Raw genomic sequence first — 7,754 nt, forward strand, 5'->3', positions numbered from 1 at the left:
AGGGCACACGGGGTGGTTTCCTATTGGGCCGGTGGCAGTGGCTGTGGCGTCAGAGACAACTCTGTGATTAATTGGACCATTTATTAAAAGTTTAAAAGCAACAAAGGAGGGGAATGTGGTATTGGTTTAATGTAAATAATGAGTGAAATCAGTGAATTCCAATAGAAAGTTGTCTGACTTACTCAACTTGTGAAACTTCTAACGTTCCAACAGGCATTTTGGTTTAGAACAGTGTTTTTCAAACTTGGCAACTTTAAGATGTGTGGACTTCAACTTTAAGATGTGTGGAGTTGAAGTCTACACATCTTAATGTTGCCAAGTTTGAAAAACACTGATTTAGAACATTTGAATATTAAAGTGGTGAACTTGTTTCAATGGATCTTTCTCCATAGCATATGGAGATGATAAATAGGAGTTTGCATACAAAATGCTTTGACATTTAAAATAATTATTTATTATCATTGTTTAATGCCTCAAAGTTTGGATGTATACAACTTTCAAGCTGCATCTTTAAGCTCCCTTTGGGTTGATAGAAACGCAGAGAGAGACCAAGGGGAAACCAAAAGCAGTTTCTTTAAAGGTGCTCCAGAAAGAAGAATTCTACCAAATGCAACATCCTGTTTTTTTAGTGCTGCAGATCATACAACATCCCAGAAGAGGGCCATGGAAAATCATTTTGGTACTGCTGACAAGAAAATTGCATGACCTTGTACTTCCTGGACGTCAAGCCCAACTCAAAGGAAACTTTACCTCATGATTCTGAGAAGCTGCACTTACCAAGCCCCTACGCAGAAGCTTGGTTCTCACAACATCCTAACCCATGGTTTATTTGCATCCACCACAGCTAGGTGTGTTCACAAGTTTCGTGGCATAAGCCAGAGTTTATAAAGCAACACAATTCAAGAAGCAAACTAAGCCAAAAAAAAAAAAACCACCCCCAAGGTCCCTTTGTTGTTTATCCGTTCAGTCGCTTCCGACTCTTCATGACTTCATGGACCAGCCCACGCCAGAGCTTCCTGTCGGTCATCAACACCCCCAGCTCCCCCAGGGACAAGTCCGTCACCTCTGGAATATCATCCATCCACCTTGCCCTTGGTCGGCCCCTCTTCCTTTTGCCCTCCACTCTCCCTAGCATCAGCATCTTCTCCAGGGTGTCCTGTTGACTGTGTGGACCATAACAAATTGTGGCAAGTTCTTAGCGGTATGGGGATACCAAGTCATCTTGTATGCCTCCTGAAGAATCTGTATAACGACCAGGTAGCGACAGTAAGAACAGACCACGGAACAACAGACTGGTTTAAGATTGGGAAAGGAGTACAGCAGGGCTGTATACTCTCACCCTACCTATTCAACTTGTATGCAGAACACATCATGCGACATGCTGGGCTTGAGGAATCCAAGGCTGGAGTTAAAATCTCTGGAAGAAACATTAACAATCTCAGATATGCAGAAGATACCACTTTGATGGCTGAAAGTGAAGAGGAACTGAGGAGCCTTACGATGAAGGTGAAAGAAGAAAGTGCAAAAGCTGGCTTGCAGCTAAACCTCAGAAAAACCAAGATTATGGCAACCAGCTTGATTGATAACTGGCAAATAGAGGGAGAAAATGTAGAAGCAGTGAAAGACTTTGTATTCCTAGGTGCAAAGATTACTGCAGATGCTGACTGCAGTCAGGAAATCAAAAGACGCTTAATCCTTGGGAAAAGAGCAATGGCAAATCTCGATAAAATAGTTAAGAGCAGACACATCATACTGACAACAAAGGTCCGCATAGTTAAAGCAATGGTGTTCCCCGTAGTAACTTAGGGCTGCGAGAGCTGGACCATAAGGAAGGCTGAGCGAAGGAAGATCGATGCTTTTGAACTGTGGTGTTGGAGGAAAATTGTGAGAGTGCCTTGGACTGCCAGAAGATCAAACCAGTCCATCCTCCAGGAAATTAAGCCAGACTGCTCACTTGAGGGAACGATATTAAAGGCAAAACTGAAATACTTTGGCCACATAATGAGAAGACAGGACAGTCTGGAGAACATGTTGATGCTAGGGAGAGTGGAAGGCAAAAGGAAGAGGGGCCGACCAAGGGCAAGGCGGATGGATGATATTCTAGAGGTGACGGACTTGTCCCTGGGGGAGCTGGGGGTGTTGACGACTGACAGGAAGCTCTGGCGTGGGCTGGTCCATGAAGTCACAAAGACTCGGAAGCGACTAAACGAATAAACAACAACAAATTTCCTGGAGGATGGACTGGTTTGATCTTCTTACAGTCCAAGGCACCCTCAGAATTTTCCTCCAGCACCACAGTTCCAAAGCATTGATCTTCCTTCACTCAGCCTTCCTTATGGTCCAGCTCTCGCAGCCCTAAGTTACTACGGGGAACACCATTGCTTTAACTATGCGGACCTTTGTTGTCAGTGTGATGTGTCTGCTCTTAACTATTTTATCGAGATTTGTCATTGCTCTTCTCCCAAGGATTAAGCGTCTTCTGATTTCCTGACTGCAGTCAGCATCTGCAGTAATCTTCGCACCTAGAAATACAAAGTCTTTCACTGCTTCTACATTTTCTCCCTCTATTTGCCAGTTATCAATCAAGCTGGTTGCCATAATCTTGGTTTTTTTGAGGTTTAGCTGCAAGCCAGCTTTTGCACTTTCTTCTTTCACCTTCATCGTAAGGCTCCTCAGTTCCTCTTCGCTTTCAGCCATCAAAGTGGTATCATCTGCATATCTGAGATTGTTAATGTTTCTTCCAGCGATTTTAACCCCAGCCTTGGATTCCTCAAGCCCAGCTTGTCACATGATGTGTTCCGCGTACAAGTTGAATAGGTAGGGTGAGAGTATACAGCCCTGCCGTACTCCTTTCCCAATCTTAAACCAGTCCGTTGTACCGTGGTCTGTTCTTACTGTTGCTACTTGGTCGTTATACAGATTCTTCAGGAGGCAGACAAGATGACTTGGTATCCCCATACCGCTAAGAACTTGCCACAATTTGTTATGGTCCACACAGTCAAAGGCTTTAGAATAGTCAATAAAACAGAAATAGGTGTTTTTCTGAAACTCCCTGGCTTTTTCCATTATCCAGCGGATATTGGCAATTTGGTCCCTAGTTCTTCTGCCTTTTCTAAACCCATCTTGTACACCTGGCAATTCTCGCTCCATGAATTGCTGAAGTCTACCTTGCAGGACCTTGAGCATTACCTTACTGGCATGTGAAATGAGTGCCACTGTTCGATAGTTTGAACATTCTTTAGTGTTCCCCTTTTTTGGTATGGGGATATAAGTTGATTTTTTCCTATCTGATGGCCATTCCTGTGTTGTCCAAATTTGCTGGCATATAGCATGCATTACCTTGACAGCATCATCTTGCAAGATTTTGAACAGTTCAGCTGGGATGCCATCATCTCCTGCTGCCTTGTTATTACCAATGCTTCTTAAGGCCCATTCAACCTCACTCTTCTTTACCGACTGTATAGATGTCCGCCACCTTTGGCTGCAAAGGATGTAGTCAATCTGATTTCGGTGTTGTCCATCTGGTGAAGTCCACGTATAAAGCCAGGTCCCAGGCCATGCTTACCTGTAATTCCAGGTGTCATTTGACTGCCCACCTTAGCATTCCAGTCTCCCGTGAGGAAAATAACATCTCTTTTAGGCGTGCTGTCCAGTAGGTGCTGCAGGTCCTCATAGAACTGCTCTACTTCAGCTTCTTCAGCATCTGTGGTTGGGACATATATTTGGATCACTGTGATGTTAGATGGCTTGCCCTGAATTCGAATTGAGATCATTCTATTGTTTTTTGGATTGTATCCGAGCACTGCTTTAGCCACTTTACTATTAATTATGAAGGCTACTCCATTTCTTCTGTGGTCCTCTTGTCCACAGTAGTAGATCTGGTGGTCATTTGATGTGAAGTGGCCCATTCCAGTCCATTTCAGTTCACTGACGCCCAAAATGTCTATCTTGAATCTTGACATCTCACCAATAACCACATCCAATTTGCCCTGGCTCATAGATCTTACATTCCAGGTTCCAATGGTGTGTTGATCCTTAGAACATCGGATTCGCCGTTCACCACCAGCACCGTCGGCCGCTAGCCGTCCTTTCGGCTTTGAGCTAGCTGCATCATCACGTCTGGGGCTAGTTGAACTCATCTTCTGTTCCTCCCCAGTAGCATTTTGACCATCTTCCAACCTGGGGGGTTTCATCTTCCGATGGTATACCAACATATCTCTGGTTGTACTGATCCATTTAGTTTTCACGGCAAGAATACTGGGGTGGGTTGCCATTACCTTCCCCAGGGATCACATTTAGTCTGACCTCTCTGTCATGACCTTCCCATCTTGGGTGTCCCTTCACGGTTTAGCTCATGGCATCATTGAGGTGCTCAAGCTCCAGCACCACGGCAAGGTAACGATCCTTTGCTGAAGCCCAAGGTCCCTTACAACAAAATAAATGGAAAGAGGCTGTAAAGACATAGAAGCCACCTGGACACAGTGAAAAGAATTATGTTACGAAGTGCCACAGAAGTGCATGTAGCATTTATTTCCTCTCCAAAAACAGAATGAGAGAATAATATTGTAAAATGCGTGTGGAGAGAAAAGAATAATTGCAAAGCATGAAGTCAAAGAAAGCAGGGAATGGCTAAGATTAAAAGATGCAGGGAAAACGCAGGGCAATTTTAATGGAAATAAAAAGTCTAAAAAAGAACCTCTGGCAGAATGAATAGAATTAAAAAAGAAAAGCATTGAAATATTTGGGCTGAAGTTGAAGTGAGGGAAAGGTGGAAGGAGGAATTAAAAGCTTTGCAGGGAAATAATAGAGCTTTGACGAAGAGTGGAATTGAAATGAATGCCCTGATGTTACTGTAGTGTCCAACAATGAACAATGACAAGGATGCTGTAAGTGCTACTGAGAATGTTTGAAATATAAGGCTGCAGGTGTAGCTTCTATAACTGAAGAAAATGCTAAAATATGGATGTGATTTGCTTGTGGAACAGCTGTGCTACTTTTTTTAATCTTTGAGGACTATATCTGATTGTGCCATTTGGAAGAATGCCAATACTACACAGAAGAAAAGATAGTAAGAAGGAAGGTAGAAACTCTGGGGGTTTAGCTCAAATATGCCTAGGAAGGGGTTTGGCAGAATTCTGACTGAAGAGGTACAAGAGGTGACGAGCCAAATTTGGGGAGCACACTACGTTTTTATGCCAGGCAGGTGGTATGTAGGCCAGACTTTTGCTCTTCAACAAATCATTGAGAAATATATGAATGTGAAAAAAAAATATTGTACCTTTGTTCATTTAGAAAAAGTGCACAGTAAAGCAAACTACAAATGTTTGGCGAGAATATGGTTTCATTCAGATTAATTGCAGGATGCGATAGGATAATATATTATGGACGAAAAGGGTGCAGGAGAATAAATGGAATGCTTATCAAACAGTTCAACGCTGAGCAGATAGTAAGGCAGGGATGTGTGAGGCCCCTTGGCTGTTGCTATGGTTAAATGTATTGTAAGAAATGCTTGAGGTGACGTTAGAAGGGTATATTAGTTGTGGAAGTGAATGTACACATAGTTTTGTGTGCAGACAGGGCCATGTTGTGAGTTGAAACCTGAGAGATTGGCAATAAAAGATTAAATGATGCATTGAGAATTTGAAAAGTGACATATCACAGAAAAAGGTACTTGGGTTTAACAGGGAAATGGAGGGATTCACTGCAAGTTAGACATAAATATATGTAACCATGACTCTATGGCTTGACAGCAGAATACCTGCAGGACCGCCTCTTCCAACCTTTTGCAAGAAATCAATGTTAGTTGAAAGAGGCATTTCAAAAATGAGTGTGTTTAACAACATGCTTCTGTCCATTTTGTTATATGGAAGTGAGAGCTGGATATGTCAGGAGTGTTAAAGACATGATCCTTGCATATTTTCCTTCTTGCTGGTGCAGAATAGAAGAGGCATCACCTGGTGTCCTACTTTTCATCTCTATTCTGCCATTGTTGTGTGCATAAAAGGGTTAAGGCTGGAATAACAAAGGGACTGTTATCTTTGGGACTGGCCATGCTAATTACCTGCAGTCTTGTTTCCAGGGGATTCAAAAAGTTCTGTGCATTTTGATATAAAGATATAGATCAGTCTTTCTCAGCCTTAGCAACTTTAAGATATATGGACTTCAACTCCCAGAATGGCTGGCTGGGGAATTCTGGGAGTTGAAGTCCACATATCTTAAAGTTGCCAAGGTTGAGAAACACTGATATATATTATTGTATTAAGACCTTTTATCACCTTCTCGTTGTTCATGATTCTCTCTCCCTGCATTTGCCTTTTTTTTTCTTCCAGTTTCTGACGTTTGCTGAAGTTCAATAAATCAACACCATTTTTTTGCTAGCTGAACTGACTTGGGTGTGCTCTTGCTCTGATCTGGACATGGATTGACCAGGAGCATGCTGGGTGCAAACAAACCTGGAAACTAAGCACAGTTACTTTTCCAGTAAGGAGGAAGATCAAAGCCATTTGAATGCAGTGGGAATTAGGAAATCTCACCAATGAATGGCTGTTGAATCAGCAGAAAAGTGGGTGACCAGCACAAAAGAAGAACTTGAGATGGTTTGGCCATGTAGGGCAAACAAAGGTTTCCTGCCCTGATATAAGAGGAAGGGGAGTTCCCTTAAGAGAAAGAGTCCCAAAACAGAATGCTGGCATGCCACCAAAAAGGGCTTTTAGTCTCTAGCATTGATTGCTTGTGGCCCAGTTTCCAGAAAAGTAGCAGCTGGCTTTGCCTTTTGCAGCAAAACCAACCACGAGTCTTGTAGCAATTAAAGATTAACAAAAGTATGATCGTAAGCTTTTGCAGATGACAATCCACTTCACAAAGTGCAGAGAGGACACACAATCACACACACACACACAAAACTATTTATTATAGGAGAAGAGCTGTGTTAGTCTATTGCAGCCCAAGATCAGAGGTCTGCTAGCACCGCTCCAATTGACTCTAGTCTTGCAGAGCTAGTTAGTAAGTGGTTCAGAGCTAAATAGACCAACAGTCTTATCAAATATGGACACTTGTCAGCATGGCAGAAACGTCTTTGCTTCGGTGTGGACCTATACTGTTGGCATCTGTCATTTATTTCTAGCTCTGCTGCCGTGTATCCAATCACACAGCAGCCATCCTTCCTTTTGTAGTTCTGCCGAGTGGATGGACCTACACCTTTCTCAACCTTCTGACCCTGGAGGAACCCTTGAAATATTTTCCAGGCCTCAGGGAAGCCCTGCACATTCAGGCTCAAATATAGGCCAGAAGTTACAAAATTATTATATTCATTTCATGGGTAGGCCTGTATATGTGCATTCACAGTGTTCTTAAACTAAACATAAAGAATGAAACTTACCTCTTTAATGTGAAATTGCCCAAATTTGAAATTACTTTTTAAATAAATTGTGATCTCCCAGGGAACCCCTAGTGACCTCTCGCAGAATCTTAGCGTGCCACAGAACCCTGGTTGAAAAGCCCTGCATTAGGAGGACCTTGCTTAACCCCCAGCTCCCAGGACTTGGGTTCATGCCAGCACCTTCCCTTTCAGAAATAGCACTTTTTTTTTTTTAATCACTGACCCAGATGTATTCAAAATGTGGGAAGAGGGCACACAGACTGAGTGTAATTCCTGGCACTTTTTTTCTTGGACCGCTGAAAGAAAGACAGCTTAGCTCCTGTGGGTTTCAGAGTTTCAAGGTGGAACTTCAATCAGCTTCAAGCTCTTTTTGAGG

Source organism: Candoia aspera, chromosome 1 (genome assembly GCF_035149785.1).
Source record: "Candoia aspera isolate rCanAsp1 chromosome 1, rCanAsp1.hap2, whole genome shotgun sequence".
NCBI classification, from domain to species: domain Eukaryota; kingdom Metazoa; phylum Chordata; class Lepidosauria; order Squamata; family Boidae; genus Candoia; species Candoia aspera.